A 19667-nucleotide genomic window follows, 5' to 3' on the forward strand; every position below is an offset into this window, starting at 1 on the left:
TCATCATTTTACAAGCTCCTCTTGACTTATTCTCTGCCTCCTTTTTCATCCTCAATCTAAAATGTGTTGAACTCTAGATAAGTGAGCTCCATTATGAAGTATTTGATTTAAAATGCAATTTTCCTATATGAAATCAAAATAACATTAAAAATTGTGTTAACTTATATGGTGTCTGACAAGTAATAACATACAATTGAAATTTCACAATGTTACAAACTATTATGACCACGATAAAAAAAAAATTTCTGTTAAAATGCAACACAAAACATGGAAATAATATACAATTTTCTTCTCAATACCAATAACTCCAAAAGGCATTTTAAAAATTTCTATTGGGAGTTTATAATGTAGAAATCTATACAAATGTAGAAATCTATACAAATGTAGAAATCTATATAAATTTTTTACAATTGGTTATATATATGCTCTTGTTTTTAAAAAATACTTGGCCATTATAGGATATTTGGAAAATTACAGAAATGCACAAAGAAAAAAAGAAAATTAAACTTAATCTCACCATCCTGGGATATATAGTATTAACTTTTTGGAGAATAACTATGTGATTTTTTTTTCCTATATGTGTGTTGGGGGGCACACGCACACAATTAAAATGATTTTAACACAGTGGGTGTTGCACACATTTTCAAAACAAACTCTTTGCATGAACATTTATTGACTTTTTTTAAGATGCAGAGAAAATCTATAGTATTAGATTCTCTGACTATTAGGGCTTTTCATTTAATGAAAACAATGGAAAAGTGATAACTCCTTGATAAATGTTTTAACAATATTTTTCTCCACTTAAATCATATGTCCACACATCCTGGGAGTTTTAAAGAAAAAATAAATTTTATGAGAGTCAGGCCACAACAAAAACAAACAAAGAATTCAAGAATAATCTGTCAAGTTTCACACCATCATGCTTACAACTTCACAGCAAACCTTCGCGATTAAATTGTCACATTTCCAGACAGAGAATCCAGAGCTCTAAACCCCCCTCCTGTTTTATGTCACTGACGTTTGAAGAATGTTGGTGGTCTTGTAAGAGAACCTGAATAGAGACAGGAAATAGCCAACATCAGGGAATGGCCTAGAAAAAGAAAAACATGATTTCCTTTCTTCTACCAGAAAACACAGCTGCTCTGCCAAGGTTAGTCTTTCCTTGTGCTGGACCATTTACTGGGGTGCAAAAAAATTATTAAAAGATTATATTTTCTGAATATATATTATAATATATATTATGTATTAATTAATACAGTAGGAAATACACGTATTTTATAAATAAATAAGTGTATGTATTTTGGAGGTTAACTAAAATTTTGTGCATATTTGGGGACGTGTGCACACAAAACCTTTTTCATGTTGGGAGTACACAATCAAACATTTGGAGATCATTGCTTATCTTTCCTCAAAATCACTTTTGACTGGAGTCTTGCAAGAGATTTTATTAAGCGGTGGCGAATCAGATCCTCACCGGAAAATGCACTGTTCAAGATTACTTTTTCTGTGTGTCTTTTTGACAACTGAACTAATTAGTGAATGGAGTCTGGCTAAGGAGGTGGGCCTTCTTGCCCAGCCCCTTCCTCGTGCTGGCCGAGAAGAGATTCATTCACTTGTTCAGCGTATGTTGAGCGCCCCTCTTTGCAGAGCACTGTTCTGAGCACAGCGAAGGAAACAGACAGGATTAAGACGTGGTCCAGAGGATAATCCATCACTCGAGGCACAGTGAGGAGGGAGCTCGTAGTTCAGACTGGGGGTATCAGGGAGGAGGTTTCCAAGTGGAGGAGATTTCCACAGGCAAGGGAGTGCTGGGAGTCCTGGATAAGGAACCACCCAGAGCCATGCGGGTATGGAAAGTATTCAGTCTGTTGGATGAAGCAAACAGCTCAAAGCAGCAGGATCCCAGGGTACTCAGAGGGATAGAAAGAGCTATAGATTGGACTGGAAAGGAGATCATAAAGTTCTTGGATATCACGCTAAAGAGTCTGAGTAATGGCTCTGTAAAACCATTATTACTATTCCTGTTTTTAGACATGAAGAAACCAAGGCTCAAAGAAGCTCAGTCATAATGTGGGTATAGGGTAGAGCTGGCCTCTAATCTGACATTCCTTTTCACTTTTTTTTTTTTTTTTTTTTTGGTGAGGACGATTGGCCCTGAGCTAACATCTCTTGCCAATCTTCTTCTTTTTGCTTGAGGAAGACTGTCCCCGAGCTAACATCTGTGCTAATCTTCCGTAATTTTTGTATGTGGGATGCCGACATGGCATGGCTTGATGAGTGGTGTGTAGGTTCACACCTGGGACCTAAACCCGTGAACCCTGGACCACCAAAACAGAGTGCACGAATTTAACCACAATACCAACAGGCCGGCCCCTCTTTTCACTTTTAATTTATAACTCTCAGAAATATAGAAACAAAAATGCAGTATAAGATGCTTTTCTGCATTATTGGTTAATTGTCCCGTGGGTTTAGTAGAGGTAAATTGAAACACCTAATAGGACTTAACAATTGTATTATCAATCCTTTTAAATCAATAGGTTCAAAAACTTGCTATAGTGCTCACAACCACAACCTAAAGCGTTAATGACAGAGACTGAAATCTGTGTGCCTCCACATCCTCAATGTCTGAAATCGCACTGGACCACAGCAGGTACTCAGTAAATGCAAAGCAAATAAAACCAGTTTTTCTACTTTCCTTTTAGAAAATTTGAACTCAGTCAAGGAAGTTGATTAGAGAAACATGCACACAAATACATTTGAAATGATTTATGTCCCTTAATTATGGATTTGGAATTTTATTTATGAAAAATAGGGTTTTTGAATCTCCAGTTGACAGCTACCTAATTGTAGTATTGGACAGAGCACAGTGGCGGAAACTACACAGGAGTTACAAGCTAGACAGATTCAGGTAAAATCTTGGTTCTACGTTTTATTTAACCATGGATAAGACTTTGTTTAACTTTGGATAAATTCCAGAAGTTTTGGGTTTCTCTCTGTAACCAGAAATATTAATATTACTTTGCAGGATTGTTGGAAGGATTATCGATACACTATTTGTAAAGTCCCTGTCACATAGTAGGCACTCAATAAGCTGTTGCTATTATTGTTATTTTCTATTTTATTTTTTTTAACTCTGTTATACTTCCTGACAAACAGTCATTTTGTTGGATGGAATTCCAAGCACGTGAATTCTTTGAATATGTTCTATAGGCACGCAATTTTCTCAACCTTTGTACATTAAAATTAAATACAGAATAATCCTGGAGGTACGGGTAACTTCGGCTCAGTTGTTTCCTATCCGTGAAAATATCACCATTTATTTAATAACTGATGTCAGAAGAGGTTGAACGTAACCTACAGAATACTAGCGAAATTGGATTTAAACAAATCTATTTATATTTAATTCCCTCCACTTTCTGATGGAATGAAGAGTTTTATTAGAAAATAATCAGCGAGTGGATCTTCTTTTTTCTACACATTCTCTCCACCTTCGCTACATGGACCCTCTGAATCTCCATGATTCTTGTTGAGTTGGGTTCTGAACAGATAACAATGAATTTTAAGCACAGCATTTACCACATTCTTCATTCTGTGGGGAAATTGATTTGATGGGAACAATAGATTTGGACTTCCAACCTGGGGCACTGTGGAGAATTTAAGAAAAAATAGATAACTCGGCAAAATAAACAATATCTTTAGAGAACTTATCGCTCCCTCTCCAGAAAAGGGTAGCGGAGTGAGTCTTTCGCTGTGTATCTTATTTTACTAGAGACATAAATCTCAGTTATAAAATCAGTGGAGGACTCTGCTATGCAACTTTATAAAACACATACTTGTGAACTTTACAAAATTTCTATACACTCGGAGCATCCTACTCACTCCCCATTCCCTCAGGAATTTTTCACTAGAGGCTTCAGACTTGTGAGTTAATAGGGTTCATGATCCCCATTCTGTTTTCCCTCTAAGCAGCTCTCCTAAGAGTATTAATTTACACATCCTATTTCAATAGAGCCTTTAACCCTAAAAATGTCAAATTATTACCCACATCATTTTTGTCACCTATTAGTGAAGGCTCAGTTGTCAAGTCCCCCTTCACCGGAGAAGTCCGCAAGAGATGAGTGCCGGCTTCTTCGCAGTTAACCTGCTGAAACTCAGCAGCCTGGAAATTCTGTGTGCAAATCTCAACCTGCAGGCAAACGTTACCTTTTAACCTTCAACTCCCCCTTCAATAAAGACAAGTTTCATCCTGCTTGGTAGCAGACATTAGTTAAATTCTAACAGTCTAATCTTTTTTCGCCTTTGTATCAGTCAGGCGAATTCCCCAAATCATTTACTTTTCTAGTAAAAAGGAATAAAAAAAATGGAAACATCTCCTACTGTAATGAGCTGTTATTCTGTGGCAAGAGTCCAGAGGTATTTCAACCTGGTCTTTGGACCAAAGATCTTTGGACAAAAGGTCTCCGGACTTTGGACAGTGGGCCCCTTGCAGTTCGCTGGGGCTTAGTCAGTCTCCCTGACTAAGAATGGGAGGACTCAGGGTGACCCCACAGACCGCTTTCCTGCTTTTCTGCTGAGTGGAACCAGCAGTCCTGGGTCAAGGTGTGGGCCCTGCAGAACTCTGCATTACACCCTGATTGGAGCCCTGGAGAATGAATCCATCGATTTCCAAGAGATTTTCCCTGACCTCAGAGGGTGACTGAGAGTAGATCCAGACAGAAAGTAGAATGGTGGTTGCCATGGGATGGAGGGAGAGAGAATGGGGAGGTATTGTTGAATGGGTACAGAGTTTCTGTGTTACGAGAAGAAAAGAGTTATGGAGATGGATAGTGGTGATGGTTGCACATTATGAACGTATTTAATACCACTGAACTGTACCCTTAAAATGGTAAATTTTAGGTTATATGTATTTTACCACAACAAAAAAAATGGGGAAAAAAAAAAGAGTAGGTCCGGAGACATCACCCCACCTTCAAAGGAAATATGCAGCTTATTGCAGCCTTAGAGTCTGAGCCAGGACTGGGCTTGCTCAAGTGCCCCGTTGTTCATTCTCATGGTAGTCTCCTCAGATGCTAGCTATGGGCCTCCAGCCATTGGTCAAGTACTTCACAGGATTAACTGCCTGTATCCTCTTGGGGGACACTCTGCAGCTCATATTTGGGGGTCGAAGGGCAGAGCCCCTGGGCAGCTTGGTGAATCCAAGTGCTTCTCCTCAGGCTGTGGTTAACTGGATCACCGTGATTCCTCTCTGTGTCCGAGCCTCCACATATAGCACAATTTGGAAACTGCTCTATCTTTGGGACACTTTCATTTTAGGTGGTTTTTGACTGAGGGAGAAGGTGGGATGAGTGCTCAGATGCTCTAAAACTTCAAGTTCCCCAAGCTCCAAAGATTTTGCTGCACCATGAATTTTCGTAATGAGCCTCTCCTTGCAAACATCCCAAGGGAGAGAGTAGTTCTGATTTGAGCCGCAAATTCCCTCCCTCCCAGCAAGAAAGGTATCCCCAAATTAGATCATTTCACTCCTCTGCTCCACACCTTTCCATGGTTTCACATCTCAGTAAAAAATGGAGTGACTGGGGGGCAGGCCAGGTGGCATAGTGGTTAAGTTCACACTCTCTGCTTCGGCAGCCTGGGGTTCACAGGTTCAGACCCCAGGCACGGACAGACACACCACTCATCAAGCCATGCTGTGGCGGCATCCTACATAAAAAATAGAGGAAGATTGGCACAGATGTTAGCTCTGCGATAATCTTCCTCAAGCAAAAAGAGGAAGATTGGCAACATTTGTTAACTCAGGGCCAATCTTCCTTAGGAAAAAAAAAATGGAGTAATTAAAATGGTTTCAGGGCTCAGACCTCATAGTTCCTCCCTCTTTCTTACTCCATTCTAGCCTCAATGACCTCTTCACTAACCCCCTCACATGGCAAGCATGCTGTTGTCTCAGGTCTTTGCACGTTCTCTGCCCTCTCCCTAGAACGTTCTTCTGCATATATCTGCACAACTCACTGCATGGCCTCCTTCGCATCTTCACTCAAATGCCACCTTCTCCAGTGGTGCCTTCCCTGAGCACCCTTTCTAAAATGGCACGTGTCATTTCCCACACGCTTCCCATCCTCCTTCTCTGCTTTATTTTTATCCTTAGCACTCATGACTATCTAACGTACTATGCAGTTTGAAAATGTCTCTTATTATCTGTCTGCTTTTTGAAATATAAGCCCCATGATGGCAAGACCTTTCATCCTGTTTGTTCATTCCTGTATCTCCAGCACGTAGAATAGTGCATGGTACATATTAGGTGCTCAATGAACATTTGTTGAATAAATGAGAATGCATAAATGAAGAACAGACTGAGGGCAGGCCCGGGGGCATTAACTGCCGTTCCTGACTGCCCTTGGCCGAGGGCACCCAGCTCATCGTTTCCCAAGGGCCACGCGGTTCTCAATGATGACACCTCTCCAGATAATCAGAGGTGTTCCACAGACCCGGGTTGTGCCCCCGAAAGGCTGAAGTCTGATGGATCTTCTTTTCATTGATCATTGACCTGGCAGGCAAGCAATAGGTATTCTTTGGCCCTTTGTATGTATAAACTGAACATCTCAATCCTCACCTTCCTGTGGGTACAAATGAGATTATATTTACATTGAAATATAAGTCATAAGAGTTCTCAGCATCCTTTCCACCCCCTGTGATTGCAGGACCTCTACACATCTCCTTCCATTTATTTCCATTCATATTCTTCCAGGCCAACTTTGCCAAGGCGCCCACCATCTCTGCTGCCAGTGTCCTCTTGAGGAAGGTCCCCACCGTGCCTAGCACCGAATCCACTTGGAGTCTCCTCTACCCAGCACCAGAGCTGCTCGGTGGGCTCTGGACGAGTGAGGGAAGGAAGGCGAGCCGCTCTGTTTCTGCTCGAGACTTCAGTGACCACAGCACTTCAGGGCTTGGGTCTACGCTTTCGGATTTTATGGTTTATGGACAAAGCCTTAGGCTGGTGGGAGAGTAGACAACTCGCATCCTCTCTCTGCTATCTTTCTTCCCCTTCTTTTTCCAAGTGCTCATGCGAAATAACACCCCTTCCTGTACTTGTAAGATCCAAACTTAAGTTCCTTCCACATCCCTTCCATGCATTTAGTCCACCTCCCTTCACCTACACGACGCCTTGGTCAATTCGTCATGCTCGACAGGGCTTGGATTTGAAAAATACGAATTTTAATAAAATAATGTACATCCTTCAAAAGGGAATATGTTGTCTTCAGCATCCTTTAATGATCTGGTTGTAGCTGAAGGACGCCTATCAGATATAAGCAGGGGAACTCAGAGATAGTGCTGTCTGAAGTGACTGATGTTTGGTGGCCCCCTCTGAATCAGGAAGAACAGTCGTCCTGGAGTCGTAAACCCTGAGCAATGAGCTTACACAGCTGCGCCCGAGGCTATGAGGTCTTGACGCCACTCCCAGGTGCCATCCCTCTCTGCCTGTGTCACCACGTACTGCGCCTGCTGAGTCTCCTGTTACTTTGCACTATTGCTTTGCACATTTACCCTACTTTGCTGTAACTTTAGGACAAACAGAAGTTTGCTGAAGCCCCCAGCATATGCTTTGCTTTGAAAGTGGCTCAAAGCTGAAAAAGCATTGAGGCTCAACTATTCTTGGAGGAAGAAGAAAATACATAGGGTTTGTCACTGCCAGGAAAAGTGGCACTAAACTCCCACCCGGAATTATATACTATCCTTTTCTAAAGGCTGTTTTTAAACACCCGGGCTGGTTCTCACATCGCAACAAGACAATCTTCCCAAGGGACTATGGACCACTTCTAAATCTCTTATCCCGGAACCTGCAGGCTGCAGGCCAATCCCGGTTGAAGGTTTTAGCTAGATACTGGCCTGATCTGCTGTTTTTTGGGCTCAGTTCTAAGTCCACAATTTTTATAAATAAATGTTTCTTGTAGAAAGGGTGTTTTAAGGTTGCTGTCTTGACAGTCTGTTTTTCCAGAAAATGTGAACTGTTTTTATTATCAAATGTCTTTTAGCCTTGTGACCTGAAACAAAGTATCACGAAGGTTTGAATGTCATAAACTTAAAAACAAAAACCTGCAGACTTCAGCATTTTAATAAGTGAAAATGTCAATTTGTAATTAAGGCTCAAATTTTCAATCGCCTAAGTGGCTGACACTGATTCTACTTGGAACCGCTGCTGATTTATTTATCCTGGAATAAAAGCAATGCCATTATGTCTTGGTGACAACAGAAATAAGCTTTGGCCAGGTCTGTGCATAGTTTGGGGATGAAGAAAATAAGTTTTGAAAGGCGATGGGCATTGCTGATTGTAGATTTTTATTAGGAACAGATGTGGGGCTACGGTTTTTAGTGGTAGACAAACTGTTATTGAAACAAGCAGCTAAGAACCATAATATCTTCTTTTTTAGGAAAGAGAAATAGTAACAAATTAAATTCATACTCTTTTTCTTCCAGGCATTGCCCAAGCATCAAAAACAAACTCTAAATATTTATTTATGCATCCTTTGCACAGTACACACACAGGGGCACACTGTTTTTGTTAACTTATCTGCAACCTCTCCAGAGGTTAAGATAATTATAAAAACTTCTTTTACCACTGCGCTTCAGAACTCTCCACTGTAAAATTTGTTTATGGCTGCCCCCTCCTAATGGTTTCATCCTCTTAGGGTGTAGCAATGCCAATGCTAAGTTATCTACTGTATGATCATTTTGTGTATTCTAGGGCTATTTTCCTCTTCTTTCAAGGATAGAGTAAGCACTGTGGATCACTTACTGCCCAATTTGGGGCTGGGCCAGCTAAGGCGGAGACTGTAGACATTACAGATCATTTCCATCTCTCTCTCCCCTCCCCTCTTGCCCCAACCATTTATCGCGACCCCTTCATTGAATAACACTCTCCAGAAATTTCAAATGACCCTTCCAATCACATACGGTTGGCCAGAACTTATTCACATGTCCACACTTAGCTGGGAAATGGAGAGTTATTCTGCGCGGCCATGTGCCAAGTTAAAGGACGAGGGTTCAACTTTGTAGAAAAAAGAGAAATGGATATTGTAAATAACTAATAGGCTGTATCACAGGCTTGTATCAATTTACACTCCTATCAAGAGGGTATGAGAGCTTTTTCTCCACATTTGGTGTTGTCAGACACTTTGATTTTTGTCAATCTGATAGGCTCTCATTTATTTAAAGAAAAACTTTTTATATCCATCCTACTCCCATCCCCTCCTCACCAGAGACCACCAATCTAATGTATTTTAAAAATCTGTTTATATTGTGTATAATGGATATTATTCAGTATGTATCTATTTTTAATTCTTTGATTCAGAAAATTATTGCACCATATGTCTTTCTTCACTAAGTACCGTGTTTTTAAGGTCCATTTGTGCTGCTATGTGTGCACCTCTTCTATTGCTCCCACGGCTAGATCATTTTCTGCGATTTTCACCCCCACATCTTACTTGTCCATCCTCCCAGTGATGGACACTCAGCTAGCCTCTAATTCCCTAACGTCACTTATACCTTCTAATAAGCCTGTGTGATGAGTCATCATTCTAATTTTACAGATGAGAAAACTGAGGTTCAGAGAAGTTAAAAATTTGCCCCAAGTCCCATAGCTAATGTATTATGGCCTTAGGCTGACAGCCTCTAGAAAGAAGGAGAGTGCTAGAGAAAATCCACTTGGAAGTATAAAAGGTAAGTGACTCTCTGAGTGACTTCAGAGGTTCCAGGTAAGCTCTCTGCTCCAAAATATCTCCTCCATTCGGCTCCAAGGATGCCTCAAAGTTAAAAGCAGAGACTCTTTTCTTTGGCTTAATGATTCCCTCAGATCAGAATCCAAATCGACTGTAAACCTCACTGGGTATTTAGGCCTGTGGTTAAATGAGTTTTCAGCCCCTTTCAGGAGGTAAAGCATTAGGTGAGCTGTATAGCTATTGAGGGGTTAGAGGGCAGTGTAGCATTTGGGACTATATTCAGCGATGAATATATGAAGCCAGTGGCTTCCACAGCTAGCATTCAGTTATCTGAGTGGTTCTCAAAGCATGGTCCCCAGCAGTGGAATCCGCATCAGCTGGGAACTTGCTTCCAGCTGCTACCCCAGACCTTCTGAATCAGACACTCTGGAGGAGGAGCCCAGAAACCTGTGTTGAATGAGCCCTCCGGGTGATTCACCTGCCCGCTGGAGTTTGGGAACCACAGGGTTCTCCTCTACGACAGGAAATCCAGGGTTGAGCAGGCAGGGCTGGTACTATGGCTTAGCGATGCCATTGAGGACCCCAGCTCTTTCTCTCTCCCTCTTCTGACATCTTTAGCATATGATTTTCATCTTCGTGGGTGCAAGCTGTACTCAAGATGCCACATCTGCATTCCAGGTAGGGAAAAAGGGTGAATCCAGAATGAGTGGAGCCTGTATGAACAAAAATCCTTCCCAGACATCCTCTACTTACTGCCTGCTTGACAATAAATGTCACACAGCCATGCCCAGATGCTGCAGAGTCTGGCTATAAGTGAGTGTTAACTGTGCGCCTTGCCATTGTCCCCTTGCTTCCATGCTGGGATTCTGTTAATAAAGAGAATGGGGGGATTGATGTTGTGTTTATGCAAATCAGCAGGTTCTATCATTTTCACTTAAAAGCAGAGAGAGGAGAAACCAAAACAGAGCAGTAAGTGGTCAAGATGGACTGAACCTGCTTCCTAACAGTTCTAGAGACTGGCCTTGGCATAGAGAGAAGAGATCTCCACTCTTTACAAGCTCATGCACTTGAGAGAGATTGCCATTTCACCTTGTATGGACAACAATTGTTCAGATTTGCAGCCAGAAGTTCCCTTTTGTCCTCAGAGATCAAGAGAAGTTCCCTAATTCACAGTGACTAAGTGTGAAACACTAGCCTCAGCCCTGAGAATGCATTCTATCCTGCAAAAACCACAGAAGCGATTCATAGTACGACAGAAACAGATTAAGAAGGGCTTTTTATGATGAGTTTGTTTACACGAGCTCCCGGCAGCCCAAGAGAAGGGATCATCATTTATTTTTGCCTCTCGGCCTTGAGCCTGTTTTTTCCTCTGGGTATCTCTGTTTGTTGACTTGCTCTCCAGCTCGGGGAGTTTTTCACTAAATTTTCTAGGTGAATTTGGGAATAGGCTCTGGATTGCAAAGAAAATAAATATCTTTATCTTAGTCCTCCAAGGGCTGCCTTTTGAGAAGGAAAATCCAGACCTGCTCTGTATTAAGCTCTGGGAGGTTACAGAGTGCAGGAGTGGTCCTTTACCCATAATCCTTGGGCAAGCTTGCTTCCTGCAGCCTTCTGCCCCTGCAGCTCACCAAAGACCTTTCATGTTTCCCTGCTCCTAGGAGTGGGTGGTGCCCATCAACACTACAGGTGGGTCCCATGGAAGTGCCAAACCAGCAGCTGCACAGCCCAGGGACTTTGAGCTGTTCGCAGCTCTCGTCTCTTTGTACCCCTGCCAACTCACACACACCTGGGATTTCACCAGCTGCCTGCCCAGTGCAGCCCCCTTTCCATCATGTGACCTAATCCTCATTACACCTGCTCCTCTTCAGGGCACCGAGCCCCATCCCCACCTCGCCTAAATAAGGCCTGGGGAGGTTTGAACAAGACTTATGTTATTCATGCCTAGACCAGCCAACTCCCACTAATTTCACGGCAAATTATGAGGGATTAGGGCTTACTGCGAAGAAAGGCTGGAGCTGACAATTAATCAGCTTGGTCATTTGGGGATCAAATTAAATTGGACCTGAGACCTTGGCTCTACATGGAATCAAATTCTCTCTTTGGCCTGGTGCGTGTATCGGGCTGAGAATACAAACACAGACTGCCCCCATCTTCCTTCTTTGCATATAGATGTTGGTCTGTAATTTTGAAATGCAGCAAGGGGTGAGAGAAGTACTACAGTTTGGGTTTTTTAAGTGAATGCAGGGCTTCTATTCAATTCAGCAAAGAGTTATTTCATTCTTCTTTTGTCTAAAAGGTCTCTCAGTTAGGTGCTGGGGCAGTAAGTCTGAATAATACCAGACCTGTGTCTTCAGGGAGGTCACAATCCAGTGAAGGATGTGGAAATGCTATTAATGTGAATTTGACTATCTAGCACTAGAAGTATAAAAAGCTATAGAAACTACTAATTCTGATTGGGGTTTGGCAATGACTTTACAGAGGAAGTGACACGAGCTGAGTTTGAAAGATGAGTGGGAGTCGTGTACTTTCTCTCTTTGGGCAGACACTGTGAAGGGACCCGCAGTCAGGCTCTTTGCTTTAATCGTGTCTGACATTGTTTTGCACCATGATTGCTCCTCACACTCTGTGCATGACTATAGTCCAAGGCTAAAAGCAATAATCACCTTTGGAAACTGCCAACAAACATGAATAACTCTTCTGGGGCCAACTTTTCTCAAGGAAGTAATAAATGTAGTCTTGTGGCTAATGGCAGTAAGCATGAAAGTCTCTTTCTGGCTCCCTCACTGCCTTGTGACTTTGGACATGAAACATAATATATCAATTCATTGCCTTTACAAATGCGGTTTCTTTACGATGGTGTTAATCAACAAATGAGTTGTAAGCACTTACTATGTGCTTGGTACCATTCACTGCCACTTCTCTGAGTCACAAAAGTGCAGAAAAGAGGAAAAAATAGAGAATAGAAAGCACGCTAATGGCAATATAGAAGTAAAGAAACAGACTTGTTATTTTAAAAGAGAGTCATTTTCAGAAATCACTGCAGTGACCACTGAAGTTTTTATGTAGTTTGCAACGTTTAGAATTCTAAAACGCTTTCTAGTAAATTTTAGCACCCACTCCCCTCTGCCTCCTGCCCTGGTGCTCCCTTGATTAGAGATTACTCACTGCCGTAGACCGGTAGGCCTCAGGCCTGCTCGGCAATATTTCTGGTTTGGGAACACAGAGGACTGCATTTCTTTAGCTCCTTGAGTTTAGGCATGGCCGTATGTCTTGCTTTTACCGGTGAAAAGTGAGTGGAAATGGCATTTGACATCTGAGTTAAAGCATCTAATCTCCAGTACTCAGTTACACAACCCTCCTCTCCTACCTCAGCACCACGGAAGCCTGTTTCCATCAGGAGGCGTCTTGCTGAGCCATCAGAAGGAGGATGGCTTCCCTGAAGAGTCACACAGATGTGCAGTAGCCTTTGCTTATGTGAAAACGAAAGAAAGAAAAAAAAACCCTTTGAGTTTCCTTGAAAGCCACCAAGATTTAAGGGTTGCTTGTTACTGCAGTATCACCTAACCTATCCTAACTAACCTATCCTAACTAGTGCAACAACAGACTGACCACTATCGACTGTGCTAACATGGAAGAGACTGGAGTTGATTAGGTCACACACACTCTAGGTAGGATTGACACACAGGAGTCATCTCCAGGTATTTTTCTGCATGCTGAGGCCCTTGACACACAGGCCTGCAGCACATCACGTAAATTATCTCATTTTAATCCTCACAGCAGCACTATGTGATAGATATCACTACGCAGACTGAGAGGACTGAGAACCAGAGTTCAAGATCACATAAAAGTGGCCCGTGTGACACCAAAACCCAGCTTCTTTCCTTTTTCCTTACTGCCTCCCAGGATGCTCACCTAGATTGTTCCCAACTGATTGTATTACTTTATACATATTTACATAAAGCCGAAGCCCACATGGACCAGGTAACTAACTTCCCTTTTTTCCTCCAATGTTCCCTAAGCTCAGTCTCATCGGAATTCTGAATCAAGTGTCTGACAGGTGTCAGTGTCAAAGAAACCAGCTAGAAGAATGAGGATGGGATGGGGCAAATCGATTCCAACTTCTAGAAAAAGCAAGCCAGATAATTGCCCAACAGAGTCATCATTATGTATGAAAACAAATCAAGAGTTTTATGTAAACTGTAGATTAAAAAAAAAAAAACAAACCCCGAATTTCAAAAGCTCTAAAATGGTTGTCCACTCTCTGTTTTTCTAGGAAAGGTGACTGTAACCCAGCTGGGGTAAGTGTTTCTCAGTCCTCTAACTTCAGTGATCTCAAATAAAGTTTCCACAATTTCACATAGTAATTTGTTTTGCTAGTACCCCTGACTATGGATAAACTCCCCAAGTTTCTCCATATTTTCGTATGGTCTTGCAGTCCAGCATCGGGTTATATACAGGACAGAGTGGAGCTCTATGAGGGCAGGGACGATGATGATCTTGTTGATTGATGGATATCAGTCCCTAGTTTTACACCTGGAAGGCAGTAAGCTATTAGAGACATTTGTTAAACAAACAGATGCAGTTAAAGAACCCATGACCACTGACAAAGACAAAATACAGCAGTCCCGCCTTACCTATGGTTTCACTTTCCACAGTTTCAGTTACCTATAGTCAACCACAGGCATTGTCTGCTCCCGACATCCAACCATTAGCGTCTTCATAGCTCAAGGATCCTCCTTCTGATGTACCGTCAGTAGGTCAAGGGTAGACTAACGCTATGTCACAATGCCTATGTCATTCACCTCACTTCATCTCAGCACCGTAGGCATTGTATCATCTCACATCATCACAAGAAGAAGATATTTTGAGAGAGACCACATTCACATAGCTTTTATTACAATATATTGTTTTAACTGTTCTATTTTATTTTTATTCTTAATCTCTTACTACACCTAATTTATAAATTAAACTTTGTCATAGATATGTTTGTATAGGAAAAAAACACAGTATATATAAGGTTCAGTACTATCTTACTATCTGCAATTTCAGGCATCCACTGGGGGTCTTGAAACATATCCCCTGTGGATAAGGGAGGACTGCTACAAACACAAAAATAAGAATCTGGTTTACCAAAATGAAAGACTTGCTTTAACCAATCACATGAAGGATTCTCACCCAAAATCTGGTTGTGCAACCATAGCTAAGTTGTATCAGTTTATTTGAAGTCACAAACAGAAAAATGACTCCTCCCCGCACATTCAAGCTGAAAATCTTAGATTTTTTCTGTTTTATGTACATTAATTTAATATTAATAGGAATTTTACTATTGTTCCTAGGATTTCTTTGGCGAAGTAAGAAATTTAAATTGGGGGCTTTTGGGGGCCGGCCTGTGGCTGGGTGGTTAAGTTCCTGTACTCTGCTTCGGGAGCCCATGGTTTCGCCGGTTCGGATACTGGGCATGGACATGGCACGGCTCATTAAGCCATGCTGAGGCGGCGTCCCACATGCCACAACTAGAAGGACCCACAACTAAAAATACACAACTATGTACCAGGGGGCTTTGGGGAGAAAAAGGAAAAATAAAATCTTTAAATTGGGGGCTTTTGGAGAATTTTGATCAGGGACGTGCTAGCATCTGGACTTGGCTTTTACAGGTGGAAACAAAAGCAGTGAATAAATGAGCAGTGGACATGCATTGCAAAGCGAGTTGCCAAAGTAGCAAGAGACTATTTGAGGAAGCGCATGTTCCTCTTCGAAGTGTGATCACCCACTGGGCAGCTGGACTGTTAGCAACCAGCGTCCATTGCTTTAAAAAAATAAACAGTTCCTTATTTGGCAAATCTAATTTCAATGTATGTATCATCATTCCATAGTGAAGGTAAAGGTAAAAGTCACCAGAGAGATCTTATCAAGTATATATACCGCAATGCAGCAGATATCATAAAGATGTAAGACACATCACACACATACAAACATACGCTGGGAGAGTCGGCTCTAGGAATCTACAATTTGCTAGGAATGTGGCTGCTCTCTTTTCCATTAATAAGTCAACTCTGGACCCATAGCTCAATTTCCTTTCCCATTTGCAGTTAGTTGTTAATATGTATGTAGTTTTAGGGAAAGGCTTAAATAAATGCTTTGTTCACTAGAATCACAGAAAATGGGGTTGTGGTCAGGGGTATGCATATGTCACCAGCTCATGAGTTCCTTGAAGGCAAAGTCCACATTAGACTAATTTAAAAAAAATCCTTATAGCAGTTGCCCTTCCATTAAATAGGTGTCCAGTAAGTGCCTGTCAAGTAGGCAAAGTATATACTTGTATCCTGTAATAAAGCTGAGTTTTTATTTGTGCAAACTCTGTAACAAATAGGTTGCTGTTTGCTTTTTTTTTATTAAAGACCGTATTATTTTTCTCTAGAGCAGATTTAGGTTCATAGCAACATTGAGAAGAACGTACAGAGATTTCCCATATACACCCTGCCCTCACACACGCATAGCCTTCCCCATTATCAACATCCCCTAGCAGAGGGTACATTTGTTACAATTGATGAAACTACATTGACACATCCTAATCGCCCAAGGTCCATAGTTAACTGTTCACTCTTGGTGGTGTACATTCCACGGGTTTGGGCTGGCGGCTTTTTGATGATGGAAACTCATTGATTTTGCTTTTAAGATTTATTGGGTTTGGTTTTAGACCCATAAAAAAGGCTTCATCTAAAAATTTTTTTAATTTCAAAATAATCACAAATTTACAGAAAAATTGGAGCTACTGTACAAAGAACTTTTTTTCTGACCAATTTGAGGGTAAGGGCTGCCCTGATACCTTAGTTTTGATTTTTTCCTACTAGTGTGGACATTCTCCTGCGGGAGCACACAACAACCATTAAAGTCAGGAAATCAACACGGATACGTAGCCTTCTCCAATTGTCTTCATAATATCCTGACTTTATAGCAAAAGAGTCCAGTCCAGAATCACACATTACATTTAGTTATCACCCATCTTCATGTTTCTTCTGTCAGTAACAGTTCCTCAATCTTTCTTTGATTTTCATCAACCTGACATCCTTTTGAAGTTACGTTGTAGAATATTCCTCAATTTGGATTTATCAGCTACTCTCATGATTAGATTCAGGTTATACATCTTTGGCAGGAAAAATGGAAGTAGGGCTCTGCTCTTTTTGCATCCTGTTAGGTGGTCCAGGATTTCAATTTGTCCCCTTATGTGTGCTGTGCAGTTTGATTGCGTAAGATAATGCTCGCCAGCCTTCTCCACTGCAAAGTTACTTCTTTTTCCCTTTCTAATGAGTAAGTATTTTGTGGGGTGATATTTTGAAACTATGTAAATATCCCATTCCTCATCAAATTTTTAATTATTAATATGTAAGGATTCATAGTTTCCTATTTTATATGATGGGTTAAATCTAGTCATATAATTATTTATCTTAATGCTCAAATTATCCTGCATTTGGCCAGTAGGAGCCCATTCCAGCTGCCTTCTGTGCTTTTTCACATAACTTCATCATTCTTTGAGCACTTCCTTAGTTTCTGGTACAAAAATGTGTTTCAGGCTCATGTTGTACTTCATCTGCCCAAACCCTGGAATTAGCTACTTCTCCTGGGAGCCCTGGGTCCATTTAGCAGAGAGGCCAAGATCTGGACCCTGCATATGCTCATTTCTACTGCTACTGCTGCTCCCAGGCACTCTCAGTGGACAGACCTAGGGAATATATACACAGATACACATGGTCACACATACATTTACATCTATGTTTCTGTATCTATCTATATATAGAAAACCATGAGTTCATGCCAATTTCTCCACTTTCAATCCAATCCCACAGGTTCATTCTGGTTTTCCCCTGTTAGGTATTTTTAATTTGCACCTCCCTTCTCTGATAGTGAGAAACATGGTACTTTGGACTGAATCGTGTGCCCCCAGAATTCATATTTTGAAGCCCTAAACCGCAATGTCATGGTACTGGGAGATGGGTATGTTTGGGAGGTAGTTAGGCTTGGATGAGGTCATGAAGGTGGGGCCTTCATGATGGATTTAGTGCCCTTATAAGAAGAGGAAGAGACCCCAGAGCTCTCTGCCATGTGAGGACACAGCAAGAAGGCGGCCTCATGTGAGCCAGGAAGGGACCCCTCACTAGAACCCGACCATGCTGGCACCCTGATCTCGGAATTCCAGTCTCCAGAAGCATGAAAAACTCAAGTTCTGTTATTTAATCCACTTGGTTTACAGTATTTTTCTATGGCAGCCCGAGCAGATTAATACACATGGTTTCCATTACTCTTAATACATTTTTCATTTGATCAATCTCCCTCATTGGACTCGGACCCTCCACACTGGGTTACCCTCCATGGGGACACCCTCCTCACTCTACTTAGGCTCTGATTTCCAATTCTGGGCCATCAGGTCCCCTCTCCCCTTACTTTCTCTGAGGAACTGAGGAAGTGAAATTCTACTTTCCTCTGCTTCATCTCATGGCTTTGGGGCTCAGTTGTAAAGGAAGAGAAGGAAGTGGATTTTGCTTAGTTCCCTAAAATATCACTTGATATTTGGAAAGATGTGTTTTATCAAGCAAAAGTCTGAAAAGTTCATTATAATCATAAATTTGAGGCTAGAAGGAACCTTAAAGATAGTCTAATTCAACCATCTTATTTTATTTAATAACTTTAATTTCTAGGGACAATTTTTCCTAATTTAACGAAAGAGAAATTGAATCTTATAAAAAACTTATGCATGACTGTAGCTGTGATTATAAAGAAACTTCTGGAGTCAGAACCACTGCTTTATAAAATCTCCTTTGTATTTCTAAAAGCCCCATGGCTACCTTGAATGATGGAAGGACTGATGTTACACAGCATTTTCTAAGTAACCAATGGTTATTAACGTAGTTTTTTCATCCCACTCAATGTATTTCTCCTGCCTCTCCTTTGTTTCCAGTAGAGGGACTTGGAGGAGCAGATGCACTGCATTATAGCTCAAAATTTGTTTTGTGAAGAAGCTAAAACAGAAAGGGGCAAGGACCTTATTTTTCAAACTAATGTTGAACTAACAGAAACTGATTAATTTTATCTTCACACACACACACGTACACACACACACACCCCTCTCAACCAGGACATGTGGTTCAACAAGTGTAAATGCATTTACAGAGACGATGGGACAAGGTAACTACAATTAGACTGCACAGGAAAGACGAGGCTACACAGCAAACCCATGTAAGCATCTTGCTGGGGAGCTGTGTAGGGCTCAGTCTGTAGGAAAGACTATGGACAAGCATGTGTCTTTAAAGATGGAGCAGATTTAGGTATAGGGGCGCAGAGAGGGAGGTAAACTCAGGATAGAGACAAGCAACCGAGGAAGCAGTGCCTTCATGAGCTGATTTGATTGGGGAAGACGGAATTTATATAAGTGCAGTGGGAGAACATGGCCTGCCTTGAGGAATTGAATGGATTTATGTCTCTTTGGCCAAATCAAATCTTTTAGATGATGCATTTCAGATAGGATCGAGGTCAACTGCAAATAATAGAATGACAATAATAGAATGAATAGGCAATGACAGTGGCTTAAAGGAATATGGATGGATTTTTCTTATTAGAAGTTCGGAGGTTAGTGGTTGCTGGCAGTGATTTAATAGCTCAAAAATGTAGGACCAATGTCTCTGTGATTCTCTTGGCCTTTTCCTCATGGTTCCAAGATGACTACTGAAGCGCCAGACATCACATCTGCATTTAAGACAGCAGAAAAGGGAAATTCATGTTGCAAGACATATTTGTCATGTTTTATCAGGAAAACAAAAGCTTACCCAGAGCCCTGCTCCCTCACCACCCCCAGAATATATTCATCCTCTGAACATTAGCCTGAATTTTCACACCACCACTTCTATCTAGAAAGGAAGCTAGAAAAGTAAGTAGTTAACTTTCCCAGCTTCTATAGTGGGGACA

The 19667-nt window shown here is 41.4% G+C and overlaps 2 long non-coding RNA genes across 3 annotated transcripts in view; one reads left to right on the forward strand and one right to left on the reverse strand.

Annotated features, from left to right (window-relative positions):
• LOC138919399 (uncharacterized) overlaps window positions 1–7242 on the forward strand; it is a 60334-nt gene extending 53092 nt beyond the window's left edge. The window contains exon 2 of the long non-coding RNA XR_011429551.1: window positions 6743–7242. This is a non-coding gene — a long non-coding RNA (uncharacterized lncRNA). The remainder of the gene's footprint in view (window positions 1–6742) is intronic.
• Window positions 831–19667, reverse strand: part of LOC111769284 (uncharacterized) — a 32768-nt gene continuing 13931 nt past the window's right edge. Inside the window, exons 2-4 of one of the 2 annotated variants that reach the window (XR_002802166.2) lie at window positions 13078–13179; window positions 10464–10576; window positions 831–1051 (exon numbers count right to left, since the gene is read on the reverse strand). This is a non-coding gene — a long non-coding RNA (uncharacterized lncRNA). Of the gene's footprint in view, window positions 1052–9323; window positions 10378–10463; window positions 10577–13077; window positions 13180–19667 lie in introns of those variants that run through there. The other variant, XR_011429549.1, reaches the window with a different exon arrangement.

The sequence above is a fragment of the Equus caballus genome, chromosome 20 (genome assembly GCF_041296265.1).
Source record: "Equus caballus isolate H_3958 breed thoroughbred chromosome 20, TB-T2T, whole genome shotgun sequence".
Classification (NCBI taxonomy): Eukaryota; Metazoa; Chordata; class Mammalia; order Perissodactyla; family Equidae; genus Equus; species Equus caballus.